We start from the raw sequence: 17,287 nt of genomic DNA, 5'->3' as shown, positions 1-17,287 counted from the left end.
AGTAATGTTCGAACAAGTATTGGTCATGGCCAGTGACCGAGAACCTTAGACTCCTCAATCACTTGGGGGGCATATAAGATACTAAGCAAGCAAAGCATATCATAAACATATGTAAACACGTGAGCAAAATAAGGGAAAGCATACTATGAAACTTAGAGTATTTTTCAAAAAACTTAGTTAATTTTGTGAAATCATAATAAAGTGTTATGCTAAGTTCGGTCATATGAGCAGATGTTATAATAGCAATAGTATAGTGAAACTGTTATAATATCACAATCAAACGTCCTTACACCAAGAGCAATTGCTGCTCGAATGTAATTAAAAATATTAAAAGGTAAATAAAACTGCCTTAGGTATACATAAGAACAAATTCTTGCTGTGCAGCTGAAGGGGGTCTTGCTGAGGCTGTTGGTCGACTGAAGGTCCGACTTCTTCATCAGCACCATAAATTCTTATCGCCAAGGAAATTTCAGGTGAATTCGAGGAAATTTGGGCATTTTTCTCCTATTCTAGTTAAGCAACACGCTTGGTGAGTTCGGCTTGTTTTACCTGTTTATGACGATAGTCAAAATTTGCATCTGAGTTGTTCTTCTAGAATATGTAAAAGCAAGTGAAGGCGACTCCTCAGAACTTCTCCAGGTTTTGGGCATTTTTCTCTTCGAGCAGCTTCACTCGCCTTCCTAGGTTGTTTGCCTCCTTCATGCTTCCCTCCAGATCCTCTTGAAGCTTGGCTGCTTCCTTGTAGTTGGTTTCAGAGGCTTCCTTAAATTTCTCCTTTGCAGCAACAGCCTTAGCCAGATCTTCTTGGCTTTTCTTCGGTTCCTTGGTTAAAACAACTTTCTCTTTAGTTGCCTTAACCTTAGCCTCCCATGCCTTGATCTCCACAGCATGGTTTAAATCAACCTTCTCAGCGCGGTTTCGATCGTTGTTTATGGTCAGAATACCCTGGGAACAGTGGGAAAAAGAAGCTGTAAGAGCAAATCAAATGAAATGTTGTTTGACTAAAATACAATGTAGAAGAAACTTACACTGAGGACTTCATTGAACCAACGAGCAAGGACTTGGCAAGGTTTGAACAAAGGGAGACAAGAAAAGGCCTTCTGGCTGCGGCGATCCTTGGATAGTCTCTGCAACTTATCGTTTGTTGAGCTATAAGCATTGCTCATAAATTCTACTGCCAAAGATCCCCCCGTCTAGTCGGTGGAAGCCCCAGTGAGAGGAGGAGGGGGAGGTGTAGTTGACCTAGAAAGAATAGGAGCTGGAGGGTCCTCTGGCCAAGCCCTTTTTCTTGATGGTTCCCCGCTGGCTTCTCCAGAATTTCTTCTGCTCCACTTCTTCTTGCTTGCTGGTACGCCTCTAGAGGCGTAAATGCCGAAGGCATCGTCAGATTGCATGACTACAAAAACAAACAAGTAGATATGTCAAGAAATAGTTTTGCATAATAAGGGAGCAAAGTAAAAGAAAATTCTAAGTAGTATACATGAACTACAATTATTGGTCTCTACATTATTTAAAGAACTACTGCTAGACTCACTATCTGCCTCGAAGAAGTCCAAGCTAAAAATACTAGACATAAATTTAAAATTGTCGTCCCTATCAAATAAATCTATACCATTCTCGTCAGAGGATTCGAGAATAAGACCAGCATATTCTGGCAATTTTTTTTCCCCCTCCCATGTTGGGAAGGGGTGCTAGCTGGTCGAGTATTATGGTTGGGTTATTGAATGGTCAATCTCGTAGGTCGACACCTTTGGGTTTGTGACACATCCTGCTGCTGCTCGGGGTTTTCTTGGGCTGCAGTGTTGTCTCGAGTGGTATTCCCTACAGTTGATTCCCTCGCTTCTTGATGTGGTTCAAAAAGGCCAACCAACCTTAAGTTGCTCTTTGTGACCAGATCTTTGACGCTCTATTCTATGTTCGTCATGCTGGCTAGGGCAACGACTCTTATCTCCATTTCTGGAGTGGGGTTTGGTCGATACCATGGACCTAAGTACAACGCAAGCTAACTAAGAACAACGGAAAAATGCAAAGTAACTAGATAAATGTCAAACGAAGATTAAAATTTTTACCTCCTCGTGTGAAGGCCATGTTTTCTACGTCTAAGTCAGTCGTTAGGAAGTACTCTTGGAAGTACCTTCCTACATTGGACTAGTAGGATATGTCACTCAGGAATGTGCGAGAGGATTCCTGGTGGTAGAAATGGAAAAACCCCATGTTGTTTTGATTGGGGTTGGATTTGAGATAAAATAGATAGTTGATCTCATGAGGGGTAAGCACAGACCATTTTTTGTGGTTGTATAGAATATAGAATGCTGAGAGTACTCTATATCCATTGGGGGTTATTTGGTAATGGGCGACCTCGAAATAATTGGCCACCCCCCAGAAAAAGTCATGCAAGGGCAAGATTTCCCCCGCTTCTATGTGATACCTCGACCAGGCGTTGTAGGTGCCTCCAGGCACGTTCGCCCTCTGGTCGGGTGTAGGTTTGTATAAAGAAATCCCAGGAAGCCCATACTTCTTGGGATACTTGGCCACCATCCTGGTCGATATCGCGCTAGGATGGGCGATGTACCAGGCTACCTCTGCTCGAGGGACATCACGTGGATGAGCTTTAGGCTGGATATCTGGTGGAAAAAAATTTAAGGGTTGAAGGTCGTTTGAAGCACCCTCGGTATTGGCTGTAGGTTGGCTAGTAGGAGAGGCAGCAGGCTGGCTGGTAGGAGAGTTTGTGGGTTTTCTTTTTCTATGAGCGGTGTGTTTGACACAACCCATATTTGGTTGGTTCTATGAAAGATTATGAGGAGGACAGCAAAGCGAGAAGATTGTCGTCTATTGGTCTCTCACCTCCCCAGGGATCATGCATGAATATCTGAGAAGAGCAAATGGGAAGTGAGAATCTACGACCAATAGATTGAAGAAAGAGAAAAGCAAGGATAACGTTTCTCGTGTATAAAAGATAAGCTTTTATATGACCAGCAGCATCCTGATAAAAGCACAATAAACATGTGAGCAAGTTGGAAAAATAGACAAAAAAGTGATATTGGAAAGTTTTTTCGGAAAAAATTTTCGACTCCGAGAATCGGCGGGAAAAACCCTGTTTTTTCGAAATACTCAAAATAAAATTTTCACTTTGATTTTGGACCCGAAATTAGTGTACCTATACCCCATATTCCTTCTAAGCATTGCTTTGTGTGATATATTACCTAAAATCCCTATTCTAGGATAGTTGTTTTATGTATTTTTGCCTAAACCATTACGCAAAAATATACCAAGAACAGTAGAAACCAAGTCATGAAAACTGGTGAATCCGGACCAGAATACATGAAAATTGCTACAAAGATAAGAGGATGGGTTCGAAAACTTACTTGGAGTAGGGATTGTATAAGAAATCACAAAAGTTCTGCTCAGAGTTGCTCAATGACGTCTTGGATCACAATGGAGTCTCTGGGTTTCTTGAAGGTTTTTCTGAGTATTCTTGAAAAGAGAGAAGGTTCGAGTAAAAATGAAAAAAGGTAAAGAGGCTTATATTTATACTGCTCAGAGAATAAATTGAAGATAATGATGGAAATAGGGTTTCGATGCATGGGGAATCGTAATAACCGTCAAAATGTGTGTGGGGAATCGAAAGGGAAATAATTACTTACCTTTTCGAAAAAGTAAGTATTGACAGATGCGACGGATCAACTAGATCGCTGGTCCAATAAGTTTATTAAAAGCTAATCGCATTAAAATAAACTTGGAGGAAAATGTTTACCCAAAATATTTTCATGATGATGTGGCACGATTGAGGTGCACGTGGATAGCACATGACTGATGACTACTGAAGACCTGATCGACCAACGACCAGATTATCAAGAGGAAAATTAAGCTGCTCGATGGGTGCAAGGAATATGCTGAACAATAAGGAAGGAAATGAACTGACATATGCGACCAGATCTGATCATAGGAACAACGCTAGAATTCAAATACAATTATAAGTTGGATATTTCTAAGATATTTGACCCTCTTTATATGTAACTATCATTATTTCTGTTATAAGTAAAATATGCTTGTAACAGGACTTGAACATGGCCCATAGGTCCATATGTACATCCTGAAGCCTATAAAAAGGATTGATGGATTCATTTAGAGATACATAATAATTTGTATTCAGAGAGAACAAGTGCTTTTGTACACGTCTTTTGTATTCCACTTTAGAGCTTGTAAAACTTAGTGAACCCTAGTTTGCTGATTCCAGGTTTCACAGTTTACATCAATAAAATCACTAAGTGGACGTAGGTTATTACCAATCTTTGGGGCTAAACCACTATAAAATATTTGTGTAGTTTTAGTTCTTGCATTCAGCTTATTAATTCTTATAATTTTTAGTGACTCCGTGTCCTTGAATAAATCGCTAATAAACATTTTTTGTGTTTTCATTGAGAGCTGAAATCAAGGACTTCAAGATCAACAATGGCAAAGAACACTAGGAGAGCGGGTCAAACTGGGCAGACATCTGAAAGTGTGCCAAGTCAATCTCCTCCACAAGGTGTAGCAGAGGACGAGCTACAAGTGGAATTGAAAGAGGAAGAGACGGATGTTTAAACCTTGCAGACAACTTTGATAGTGTTGCAAGAGGAATTAGCTACTCTGAAAGCTAACAAGGAGAATGTGGATGAAACTATGGTGCTACAGCAAATGGAGATTGACCGGCAATGCTGAGAACTGAATGAACGACAGGCTGACATGGATCGTTTGCAGAGAAATGCCATGCCAGCCCTTGAAGTAGCCATTTAGTTGGCTCAAGGACAACCTGCACCAACCTCTCAACTAGATCAGCCACCAAACATTCACCCTCACCAAAATCCATAGTCAGATCATCCCTAGTATCATCATAATCCACCACACCCAAGGAGTCTGCAAAGACCAGAGCAACCTCCTGCTGCTCAGTAGGAAACGCAAACCAAAAATCCTAACAGAAACAACAAGCAACAAACACCCTCTCGATTTGGTCGAAATAACGCTTAACAGCACAGGAAAAATAGGGACGAGCAGCATCCCAGAGGCCTTGGATGCCAAACAGCTGGGGAACAAAAACTACAAAAGATAGTTACAAAAGCTAATGATAAACTAACATCACCATCGATTTTTCCACATTTATAAGTTCAAAAGCACAAGAAATAACTCTTTATTCAAGAGTTATCAGCTATTCTTCCACAGGACCTTATCTAATGGAATCTTTTGGGATCTCAGTTACTTGATTCCCCTTTCGATAATACGCTCAAGTTGTTCATCATAATTCAGGTCTTGCTTCAGCTGTAACGGCTCATAGCTCAGAACATGAGAGGGATCTGACACGTACTTACGCAACATCGAGATGTGAATGACGTTATGCGTTTTAGCTAGTGCTTGGGACAGTGCTAAACAGTACGCAACTTGCCCTACTCTATCCAAAATCTCAAATTAACCTATATATCTCGGGCTCAACTTCCCTTTCTTCCCAAAACACATAACAACTTCCATCGGCGAGACTCTCAAGAACATAAACTCGCCCACTGAGAACTCTATGTCCCTTCTCTTAAGGTCTACATAACTCTTGGAATCGATATCTCACCCATTCAATCAATCCATCCCCAATACACATGCCAAGCTGCCACGAATCCATCTCGCCTTCTAAGTTTACTTTCCTACACCTTCTAAAATAAAAGGAATAAGCCTAATGCCCAGCACAGAAAATCTACTAAAATCATATATCATAAATCACAAGACTATATCATAAAACATATACTATAAAACATATGACGTAAAAACGTATATCATATAGGACTACAATATTAATTCCCATTAACTCATTACTGTAGCATGTGATAAACCATCTAGGTCCTGGGTCTACTAATCGAGGTAGGTTAGATCACAAGGTAGTATATGATAACCCATCTAGGTCCTCTGTCTACTAATCGAGGTGGGGTAAATCATAACTCTAAACCACGATAATGATAAAAACTTGGGGTTTGCTATCTAAGCAACTATAAGCCCCAAACGGCTGAAAACATATTCATACATATAGACATAGTACAAAACATGTCATAGCATATAAACATATCATAACACATATAATCTAACATATTTTCCTTACCAAAAACTAGGATATTGGAGACAAGAACGGGATTGGAAAACTCCTAAAACCAACAATAAGAATCATGAGTTTCTAATGAAATGGAGATGAAAAAGAGATCTAAACCATCAAGCTAGAAACTTACCGAAGAACCTTAAGTTTCAAGAAACTTAAACACCTAACAAACAAGCCTTAAAATCAAGTTAGGATCTGAAAGAAAATAAATAAACTATGATGAACTAAATCAGAGGATAAGAATACCATGATAGACTAGAACTTTGATCTACACCTCAATACCAAAATAACACTCTATCTTACTTCCAAAATGTTTAGAAAATCTTAGACTGAAAAGCTTTTAAATCCTAAACCCTACTGTTTTTTCTCTAGAATAAACTTAGCAGCTCAGTGCCTCTGAAGACTGCTTGAATGATGAATGAAATGACTGAGTACTAGGTCCTATTTATAGAGTTCAAGGAGTGAAACTAACCCCTTTTAAAATGAATATAAATTGAATATATTTGAATTTTTGGTTCAACAGATGTCCAGAACTCGGTAAAAAATGTTCAAGATCAAGTCCATGTGGTTAAGGGTTGTTTCTAATTTAAATACACAAATTTTCAACAATGGCTCTAGGAGCCAATATATCGCCCACCCTAGGTGATATATCGCCCCTACCTATGCCCCAAGCTTTCGTGGTTTCGTTCATGCGAAATCGACGTATTTTCCGTATCTTCCGTAGGCGATGTATCGGCCCTATAGTTGCGATATATCGACATACAATGATATTTTAAACACGTTTTGCACACTTTCAGCATATTTGAAGTTTGTTAAAACAACTTTGACTGAGTAAAACAAAATCCTAACGGCTACTGGAAGGTTCTAGAGCTTCTAGATTCATCCATTATTAATTTATTCATCTAAAATCCTTAAATATTTAAATAAGCAAGCATGTGACAAGTGTCACGTTCTTAATAATTCTATCTAAACCTTAGGTTATAATAAATAATATTTCTAGAACTAGTTATATTAATTTAACCTTATCCCCTTATCCCCTTAAAGGTGATGTCTCCATATCTTCAGTGCGAACACCACTGCTGCTAACTCAAGATCATGGGTGGGATATCGTTGCTCATAATCCTTGAGTTGTCTGGAAACATAAGCTACCACCCTCCCATCCTACATCAACACACACCCTAAGTCATTCTTCGATGCGTCACAATACACCATGAATTTTCCCACCCTCTGTGGGAACACAAAGGATAGGTTCAAACATCAACTTATGCTTCATAGTCTGAAAGCTTTCTTCACATTTCTCGGTCCATGTGATCTTCTGGTGTTTGCGGGTCAAGTTGGTCAAGGGTGTGGCAATCTTTGAAAAAGCCTCGACAAACTTCCAGTAATAACCCGATAACCTTAAGAAGCTTCGAACCTCTGAGGCATTCTTTGGTTGGGGCCAGTTTCTAATGGCCTCAATCTTTTCTGCATCCATTACTATTCCATTATTGGACACTGTATGCCTTAGGAAAGTCACTTGTTCCAACAAAAACTCACACTTAGAGAACTTAGTGTATAATTGAAGCTCTCGTAGTCTATTTGGGGTCAACTTCAAGTGCTCCTCATTAGTCTTTGAGTAGATAAGGATATCATCTATATACACTACTACAACTTATCCTAGTAGTCCTTAAATTCCTTGTTCATCATGTCCATGAATGTTGCTGGGGCATTAGTGAATCCAAAAGACATCACTAGGAACTCATAATGTCCATAGCGAATTCTGAAAGCTGTTTTAGGATTGTCTCCCTCCTTTACTTTCAACTGATGGTACCCAGACAGCAAATTATTCTTTGAGAACACTGCTGCCCCTTGCAGTTGACGAACAGGTCATCTATCCTAGGCAAAGGATATTTTTTCTTGATTTTTACCTTATTTAGCTCTTTGTAATCAATGCACATTCTCATGCTTCCATCCTTCTTTTTCAAAAATACGCCTGGTGCCCCCATGGAGAATGACTAGGTCATATGAACCCCTTATCCAAAAATTCCTATATTTGGGTCTTAAGTTCCTTCAACTCTATAGGTGCCATTTGATAGGGTGCTTTAGATATTGGTGTTGTTTCTGGTGAAAGTTCAATCACAAATTCAATTTCTATGTTTGGGGGCAAACCTGGTAATTTCTCAAGAAACACTTCCGGAAACTCACAAACGATATGAATATTCTCTGGTTTCAACTCTGTCTCCTTGGATTTCTCAACCAAACTAGAAAGATATGTTGAACACCCTTACTGCATCATATTTTGAGCTTCTAGTACCGATATTATGGGTGTACGGAAACTTACCACTTCTCCCTTAAAAGAAAAAAGTTTTCCTTCTTCTGGTCAGAACTCCATGGTCACTTTCCAACAATCAATCGTCGCTCCATGTTTGGATAACCAATCCATGCCAAGTATGGCATCATAGTCTGGTATGTCTAACTCTAAAAGATCTGCCGAGCACTTGCTGCCCTCTATTGTTATAGGTGCTGATTGTAACCACCTAGTTGACAACATCACGTCTCTTGACGGTAACGTTGTATTAAGACTATGCTCAAACAGTTTACAAGGCATACCGAAATTATCAATCACATTCATAGCAACATAAGAGTGAGTCGCTCTAGAATCAATAAGGACTCTACACATCATACCAGAAATTGGGAGCTGACCTGTGACCACGGTGTTACAGTTGACTGCTTCCTTTTGGGTCAATGCAAAAACCCTCACTGGCACTAGGTTGCTGCTACTGCCCTGCCCCACTTTCCATTGTGGGTAATCCTTCTTCAGATGGCCTGCCTGACCACACTTGTAACATTTTTTGGTGTAGGCCTGACATTCTCCCAAGTGCGTCGCGAGCATTTAGGGTAGCTAGGGTGCTCAACTCTGTTGTTTTGGTTATTTCCAAGGTTATAATCATTGTTGTGACTGTTATGATTGTTGTGATTGTTGTTATTTGTGGTCGGGGGTCTAGACTTCTTCTCAGTGCCGTTGTTCTGCCCTTCATTAGCCTTCCTCTTATTGCCCTCATGGAAGCCCTTGTTTCTGTTGGCCCCCCTTCTTGCATCATTGTCCTTCCATATATGATCCTCCAAGTATTCCGCTTCGAGTGCCTTATCCAATAGCTCATCATAACTGATCACCTTTGCACTGGTCATCTTGGCATCTCTAGCAATCATTGGCTTAAGTCCTCTCATAAACCTTTGGACCCACATGGCTTCGGTTGGTACTACCTCATGTGCAAATCTAGCCAACCTATCAAACTTTTGTGCATAGTCATTAATAGAGAGGTTCCCTTGAACCAAAGTCACGAACTCGTCCACCCTAGATGCCAATACAGCTACACTATAGTACTTCTTGTCAAATTCTTGAACAAAGTCTGCCCAGGTCATAGTATTCAAGTCACGAGTTTGCTTTACCACATCCCACCATATTCTTGCATCCAACTTGAGTAGGTGAGCTACACATGAAATTCTCTAATGATCGTTCAACTCCATGTGATTGAAGATGGCTTCTACTATGACATATCGTAAAATCTCTTAACATAATTTGTAGAAAGATATAACCATTTTCTAAAAATAAGGTAACCGAAAGTCCATACAGAAAAAAAAGCTTTTCAAAACATGCAAAAGTTCAGAAGTATGCCCATACTTAAAAGTAAATTACAGTGTCATAATTTTAAAACATTAAACAAGCCCAAAAATAATTTATTAGTTATCATATGGGTTCTAGTCCCCAAAACATAAATTTCCACAAGGTTAGTCCACATGTACATCCTCACAGATAAACTCCAATGCTCACTGATCCACTTTGCCTTTGAGCTTACCTATAACACGAAACAACTAGGTAAGCAGAACGCTTAGTGAGAACAACTTAACAATCATGACAACATAAAAGAAGCAAGAACTTACCTAACTGTAACTAGGCAAATAAACAACCAAGAATAGGATTCTAATGAAACTGAACCCTAACATACATTTTAAGAACGTGCGAATGTCCTGGCAAACTTATGGTCTGTCTCATAACCAACATTTATATCTTCAAAGTACACCTTCACGTAGAAAATCCCAGAGCATACATATAGTCTTAACTGGTAACATACATACTTACTTACTTAGTCGTATCATGATATACATACATACTTAGCCATTCATATCATAACATACATACATACTTAGGCATTCATATCTTAACATACACACTTACTTAGGCATTCATATCTTAACATACACACTTACTTAGGCATTCATATCTTAACATACATACTTGCTTACTAGTCGTATCATAGCATACATACTTAGCGAATTCTATCATATCTTACCATAGCATCAATGGGTGTAAACTAGTTACACTGGTTACCCAGACTCCTAGAAGAATTTAGCATACTTTCTTCGTCATAGAGATTTGATTCTGAAATTAACTTACTTAAGTGTGACGAGGTTTAAGCGGACTCTTATATCACTGGTGTTAAACCAAAATTGTTACATGTTGCGGTGGCCAACCGAACTTAGTTACATAGTCATCAGTGGCAAACCGATTTCTTACCTAGTTCCCCGGGGGCTAGCCGGAGTTCATAGTTTTCACGGTAGCTAGCCGAGCTCAGAATCAACTTACTTATGTGACCCGGAGTTTTTTGTCACGGTAGCTAGCTAGACTCTTATGTCAAGGATGTTAAGCCGGACTTCTTACATATTGTGGTGGCCAACCGACCTTAGTTACATAATCATCGGTGGTTAACTGGTTTCCTACTTAGTTCCCCGGTAGCTATCCAGAGTTCATAGTCATCGTGGTGGCTAGACAGACTGCTTACCTTAGTCATGAGCATGCGAACCGTCTAGGACCACGGTCTTGAGTAAACCTTTTATGACTAGTTCAAATTATTAGCTTATAACTTAGTTATCTAAACTGGTCAGTAATGTGTTGTAGCCAAACATATCATTAGTTATCTTACCAAGATCCCTTAGCACTTGCTTGTGGAAATCTTCTATCTAGAAGCGAGCCTTCGCGCTTAGATAACACTGTAGTGAAACCACACAGTGAATCAGATTTAACTATGGCATATTCTTATAGTTAATATTCCACAATAGCTACATGAAATAAATTCTTAGAGACTCTATACTATAGTCTCTTATACACTTCATAATGTATAAGGCCGGATTTCGTTTCGGACTTTACCGTAATATGAGAAAATCGGCCTCACCGCAACATGTTCACAATGTAGTGCATTTTAATATTCTATAAATGAAGAACTCCCTTATCAGATAACTTGTATTTTGATTTTAGGAAAAAAGAGTTTTATTCAACTCATATCTTTAGGAAATACCAACTTGTCGTCCTCTTATCATTCTCTTAGAGGTTCTACAAAACCCAAACTCTCATTCTTACCAATTCTTACCCATAACCTAGGATCTCTCTCTATGTTATTTTTTAAAAGAAGAGTAATTGGACCCTTAACTTATAGAATGGTAAAAAAAAATCAACTTCTCGTTAAGGTTCAAAATTGCTACCTTTCAGTTTTTAGGGCAAACTCAGAAAAATTATTTCTCTTAAACCATAACACATTTTTCTCTCAAATTTTATAGGATTCCTTGTGCACATCTTAGCTAATTCCCTTAACAAAATTATAATTTTTGGGATGTCAAAACCCATTCTAATTTTTAAAGCAATCTGGACAGTGCCTACTGCCGAGAAGTTTTTCCCAGATTTTATGGTAACTTTGAAATTTTATTTCTCTTACACCGTAGTCTAGTTCTTTTTGAAAGGTTACAGGGATATTTATACATGTATAAATTAGCTTCTTACAAAATTTAAAGAAAATTAGAATAATAAAACTCAACCAATTATTAAAGCCATCTGGGCAATGCTTGCTGCGCCCAGAAGTTTTGTTACTAGATTCTAGGGAAAACTTTGAAAAATCATCTCTTTAACCATTTTTCATTTTCCTCTAAACAGTTGTTGTGATCCTTTTACATATTTAAACTAACGGATTACCAAATTTCATGGATTTTGGCTCAGTAAAACGTGTTCAATATTCAAAACAATCTAGGCAGTGCATGCTGCCTAGAAATTTTCCAGATTGCATCAATATGCCAAAAAGTTCATAACTTAGGTTTGAAAACACCTTCTTTCGATTTTTCAAAGCCTAAACTCAAGTGCTCATCTATAACTATGCAACCATACACATTATTTCCACAAACAGAGATAGTAGGGTATGATCTGATCCATTGGACACTCCAAATAAAATACATGTGATATGAGATATTATATGATATTGTTTGGACACTCCAAACTTGTGAAAAGAAACTACTTGAAATATTACTGTGCTATAAAGATGACATAAAGGTGAAAGTGAAACATTTTGCCACTGTGTCTTGATAACATTTAATGATATCTCACCAAAAACTAGAAGATTCCCAAAACACACCCACAAATAATTAAATGTCACAATCATAAACAAAAACTGAAACACTAATGATATACATTTTCCTTTAAAGAAAAAATTACCTGCAAGTAGCGTACGTATCTCTTCGTATAGCCTAAATCATTCACCAACGGCACCTCCAAAGTTTTCGCCAATTGGCGAGCTGATGCCACAAACCTAACATACAATTAGCCCCATTTAAATCCAGTCAGGACATTTAAAGTCAAGTCAAATCATTAAAGTCATACTGCATAGTCGTAACAAATTGAACACCAATGATCTAAAAAAATACATGACCCTTATTGGTGTGAAAATTATCCAACACAGAGACTGAAGATATAGAAAGCAGTAAGAATTACATCACATTAAGACCTAAATATGTCAAAATAAATAATCCTACCACAGAATTAAGTAATATACCCAAGGGAGCTTGAGAAAAATCGAAAAAACATTATCAAATGCATTATTCTATAAAGAGCTAAGCTAAGAATACTTGCCCTATTTAGAACTTTCATAATCTATTCATTAACTGCCAAAATTTAGCATTGACAATAAAATACATTTATCATATGGATAACTGTACAGAAACCTACATATTACAGTTATTTTGCATCTCTGGAAGTGAGAGATTGGAAGAAGTATTTTGAGTAGTTGTTTGATATTTTTGGGCTACAGCACCAAGCTGACTAACCTGTACAACAAAATAAACATTAGCCACCACTAGACTAACATAACAGCAAAAAAGTCCATATGATTCATATTCATCCATATCTTAATTCCAAAAAGAATTACAAGGGAATCCACATCTTAATTAATATATCAGCAACTATGGTTGTGTGAATCCAAATCATTACTGACTATAATCAACATGAACAAAACAGAATTCAAAAATCCAAATATAAATAAGCATAATAGAAAACAAAATGAAGATTCAAACAAAGCTTGGGAATAACTGCAAGATGAAAACTAAAATAAATAAATAATATAACAAGTGAATGCAAAGCCAATCCCATAACTATCATATAAAATATAACTTACCAAAGCTATAAATAAGAAAAGAGAATACAATGCAAATAAAATCAAACTTGTCAAACAACTTGCTGCCAATAAGAGAATACAGTGAATGTATATCAATATGTATTATCAGTATATTTGTATTTTACTATTTTAACAAGTTAATAATGAGTTCATACAATCCTTTAAGTAAACTGAGAGGCATTTATAGTGATACTATTTTTTTCCATCATTTTGCAGAAAAGGAAAGGGAGTTAGGGGTTGCTCACAGTGAAATCAAGTCAATGAGAGCAACTGAAACTCTTAAAGATAAGGCAGTAGAAGAGGTACTGAAGAAATTTCTGCCAGCCTACTATATTCACTTGAGTTTCACATACAATAAATTCAGTATTCTAACACTTAAATTGTGTCTGAAGTTACTTTTTTTTTGTTGTTATTTCCTTTCCAGCTCAAGAATGAGGTTGAAAAAATGGATGAAAAAGTCTGTCACTGAAAATCTTCTTTAGCACAAGGTGAGTTATGGTCTTTCATGAGATATTTTCAAACATTATGAGTGTACTTCAAATAAGATCTAATGGAGGCATTTGTAATGTACAAAAATGACCAAGAATCTTGAAATCAATAGACTAACAAATGACAAAATATGCGCTGGCCGCACAGTTTGCTGCTGAAGTAGCTCTTAGAAGGGTGCATACAAATCAAAAGGATGATGACTTTCTTCCTTTGGCTTCTGTTGTTGCTCCTCTTGAGGCTGAAATCAAAATGTACAAGAGTGAGGTACTACTTTAAAGAGAAAATTCCCTTACATTAGAAGTTGCATTTTGACAAGTCATGGCCAGAATTCAAGCCCTTACTTTTTTTCAATTGTTTTCTTGTTAATATCATCAGATTGTAGCCCTCCAAGAAGATAAGAAGGATTTGGAATGCCACACCAAGTCAAAAGAATCAGCTCTGCTTGAAGCATAAAGGATTTTGAAAAGTGCTTTAGAAAGAGCTTTGATAGTTGAAGAGGTTCAAAACCAGAACTTTGAGTTGAGGAGATAGATTGAGATCTGCCAGGTATTTATAACATCACACCAGATTCTATTTTGTTGGTTCGGTATATACATATGGTGAGGCTGAATTGTCAAAGTAACTGACATGTGTAACATGTGCAGGAAGAAAATAGAATTCTTGAGAAAACAAACCACCAAAAGGTCCAGGAGGTGGAAAAGCTTAACCAAACCATTCAAGAACTTGAGGAGGTTATTTAAGCTGGAGGAGTTGCAGTCAATGCTATTCACGATTACAAATGACAGATAGAAGAATTGAATGTGAGTCTAGATAAATTTACTTGTTGTCTTTTTGACAATTACTGTACGCTAACCTCATTTGAGTAAAAAATTCAGGAGGAAAAGAGGACTCTAGAGCGAGAACTTGCAAGAGCAAAAGTTTTAGCAAACCGCATAGCAACTGTGATGGCCAATGAGTGGAAGGACGAAAATGATAAAGTTATGCCAGTTAAGAAGTGGTTGGAAGAAAGAAGGCTTATGTAGGTATAGTTTGATTACCTCAGAAATTTCCTACAAATGCTACATTTGACACAATGTTACAACTCAGTTATGACTTTCCACTGCTTTTCATCCACTGTTCTTTCTAGTTGTACGAGTCTCCTTACAAATGAAAGAAGAAACTTATTATTACGTATATGTTAGCATTTATTTTCACTTATTCTGTGAATGTTCAATTCTACAATATGTAGGCAGTAAAAAAACAACACAAACCAGTAACAAAATACACCAAAGCCAATAGCAAAATAAATATTCTATGCCATTAAACCAGTAGAAAAATGCACCAAAGATGTTTTCAAAAAATACCTTCTTGCTTTCAAAAAATCCCATATGCACTAATACAATGCAAAAGTAATGCCATCACAAACAAATAAACCAAGCTCTTCTCTTTGTTGTGTAATAATGACTAAATGATATTCACATTCAGTCATAATACAAACAATATATAGAAACCACCAAAAAAATCTATTTGAAAGGGTTTGTAAAATTCTGTAACACTAAATGTGCATAAGAATGGATCAAGGAAAAGAACAAACCTCCAAATTGTCAAGAGTGACATGCCCAACCTTGATCATCCCATTTTCCATCATCATTCAATCGGTAGACCTTAACATTGAAATTTATGTTCAAAAACTAAGGTTAATTAGTCAAACAAACATATGTATACATATGTTAATTAGTTATATATATAACTAAAAATAAAAATTCACCTGAGAATGAGACACGCATGGAGAGGAAGATAGAGAAAAAAAAGAGAACCACATCTGGGCCCTTGTTCTTGCTTGTCGCCTGAGGGTTGAGGCAGAGAGAAAGAAAAAGGGAGGGTTTGTGGTGTGCTTCAAGGGATCATCCTTCAGCCATCAATGGCCTGATGACGTCAACGGTGGTGATGGAAGGAAGAGCTGGAGAGACTAGAGAGTAAAGGCGTGAGAGAAGGAAGTGATAATAGCAACACAGAGAGAGATAAAAAACATATATATACACTACTAAGTTGTTATTAAGACACACCAGAAGTAAAATCTAACGAGTCCATGTATCAAAAGTTTAATTTTTTTCTTAGAGGACCCGCATAGGTCAATTTGTGCCTTCAATATTCGCTTGCCTAAATATAGATGACTTAATTACGAATATTGTAGGAGGGAAATCATACTTGTTGTAAGCCTAATCGATACTACGGATTTAGCTTCGTTTACTATGGACATTAGATATTCAAAAATGCGTGAAAGAAAAATGAAGATATGTCTATAGTTGGATTTCTTTTAATAAAAACTCCATTGCAAAACTGCACTAAATTGCTTGGTGGGAGGGCCTAAGCTCATAATGCAACAACTACAAAAGCTTTAGTCTTGCAAGTTAAATGGCCAGATTCACCATAACATCGAGTAACATGAGAGTATAACACATTCAGATAAAAAACATCTATCATATAAATAAATATACTATACTAAGAGGAGCAAGATCAATAAAGACTATATAGATCAGATATACAGAACATAAAACAATAAAAACACTAATGAATAATTCAGATTCAAAAATACTATCACTAATAAGTACATGAACAGCAATTAAGACTCATTCACCTCGTTAAAATTTCCATATTAGAGCAATCACACACCAGAACAAAAAATGAGCAACTCAAAACGCAAAGAAGAAAAATTACACGTACGAAATTGAAATTAACAAACAGGTCGTGCAATGCAAATCAATAACACAACGATTCGACGAGAAATTGGAAACGAATTCCATAATAGCTGAAAACCCAGATCAAAAAAATCACAAAAACATGAAGAATGTAGACACACAAAACGCAAAAACAAAGCAAACCCAGATCACAAAAATCATCGAAAAACTTGAGAGAAAAGAAGAATTTACGAGAGAAAGAGTGGAGAGAAGGAACATACTCGTGTGGAGGCAGAGAGAGATGGTAGTAGCTTCACTCAAGAGCTTATTACAAAGAGGGCACGTCATGCATGCCTCCAGATTTTCCCTCCTCGCTTTAACAATCTGACCCGCCATCTCTGTGTGCGACTCCCTCTCTCGCTTTCTCTCTCTCTCTCTAGGCTGAGAAATTGGTGTCTATTGAAACGGAATTCGACTCAAATAAATTGAATATATATATACATTGATTATATGATATTAATTGAAATCTAAATGATAAAAAAACAAAAACAAAATACCTCACA

At 37.3% G+C, this 17,287-nt stretch overlaps 1 long non-coding RNA gene and 1 pseudogene across 1 annotated transcript; one reads left to right on the top strand and one right to left on the bottom strand.

Annotated features, from left to right (window-relative positions):
- Positions 1-12,812: 12,812 nt before the first annotated feature.
- Positions 12,813-15,961, bottom strand: LOC133814744 (uncharacterized). Its single transcript, XR_009884800.1, has 3 exons — positions 15,815-15,961; positions 15,641-15,710; positions 12,813-12,870 (listed from the first exon to the last, which is right to left on the bottom strand). It is a non-coding gene; the product is annotated as an uncharacterized LOC133814744 (long non-coding RNA).
- On the top strand, positions 13,722-15,089 carry LOC133812967 (microtubule-associated protein 70-5-like; annotated as a pseudogene).
- Positions 15,962-17,287: the final 1,326 nt, after the last annotated feature.

The sequence above is a fragment of the Humulus lupulus genome, chromosome 1 (assembly GCF_963169125.1).
Source record: "Humulus lupulus chromosome 1, drHumLupu1.1, whole genome shotgun sequence".
Classification (NCBI taxonomy): Eukaryota; Viridiplantae; Streptophyta; class Magnoliopsida; order Rosales; family Cannabaceae; genus Humulus; species Humulus lupulus.
The sequence above is the reverse complement of the archived record's forward strand: the minus strand, read 5'-3'. Positions and strand labels throughout refer to the sequence as shown.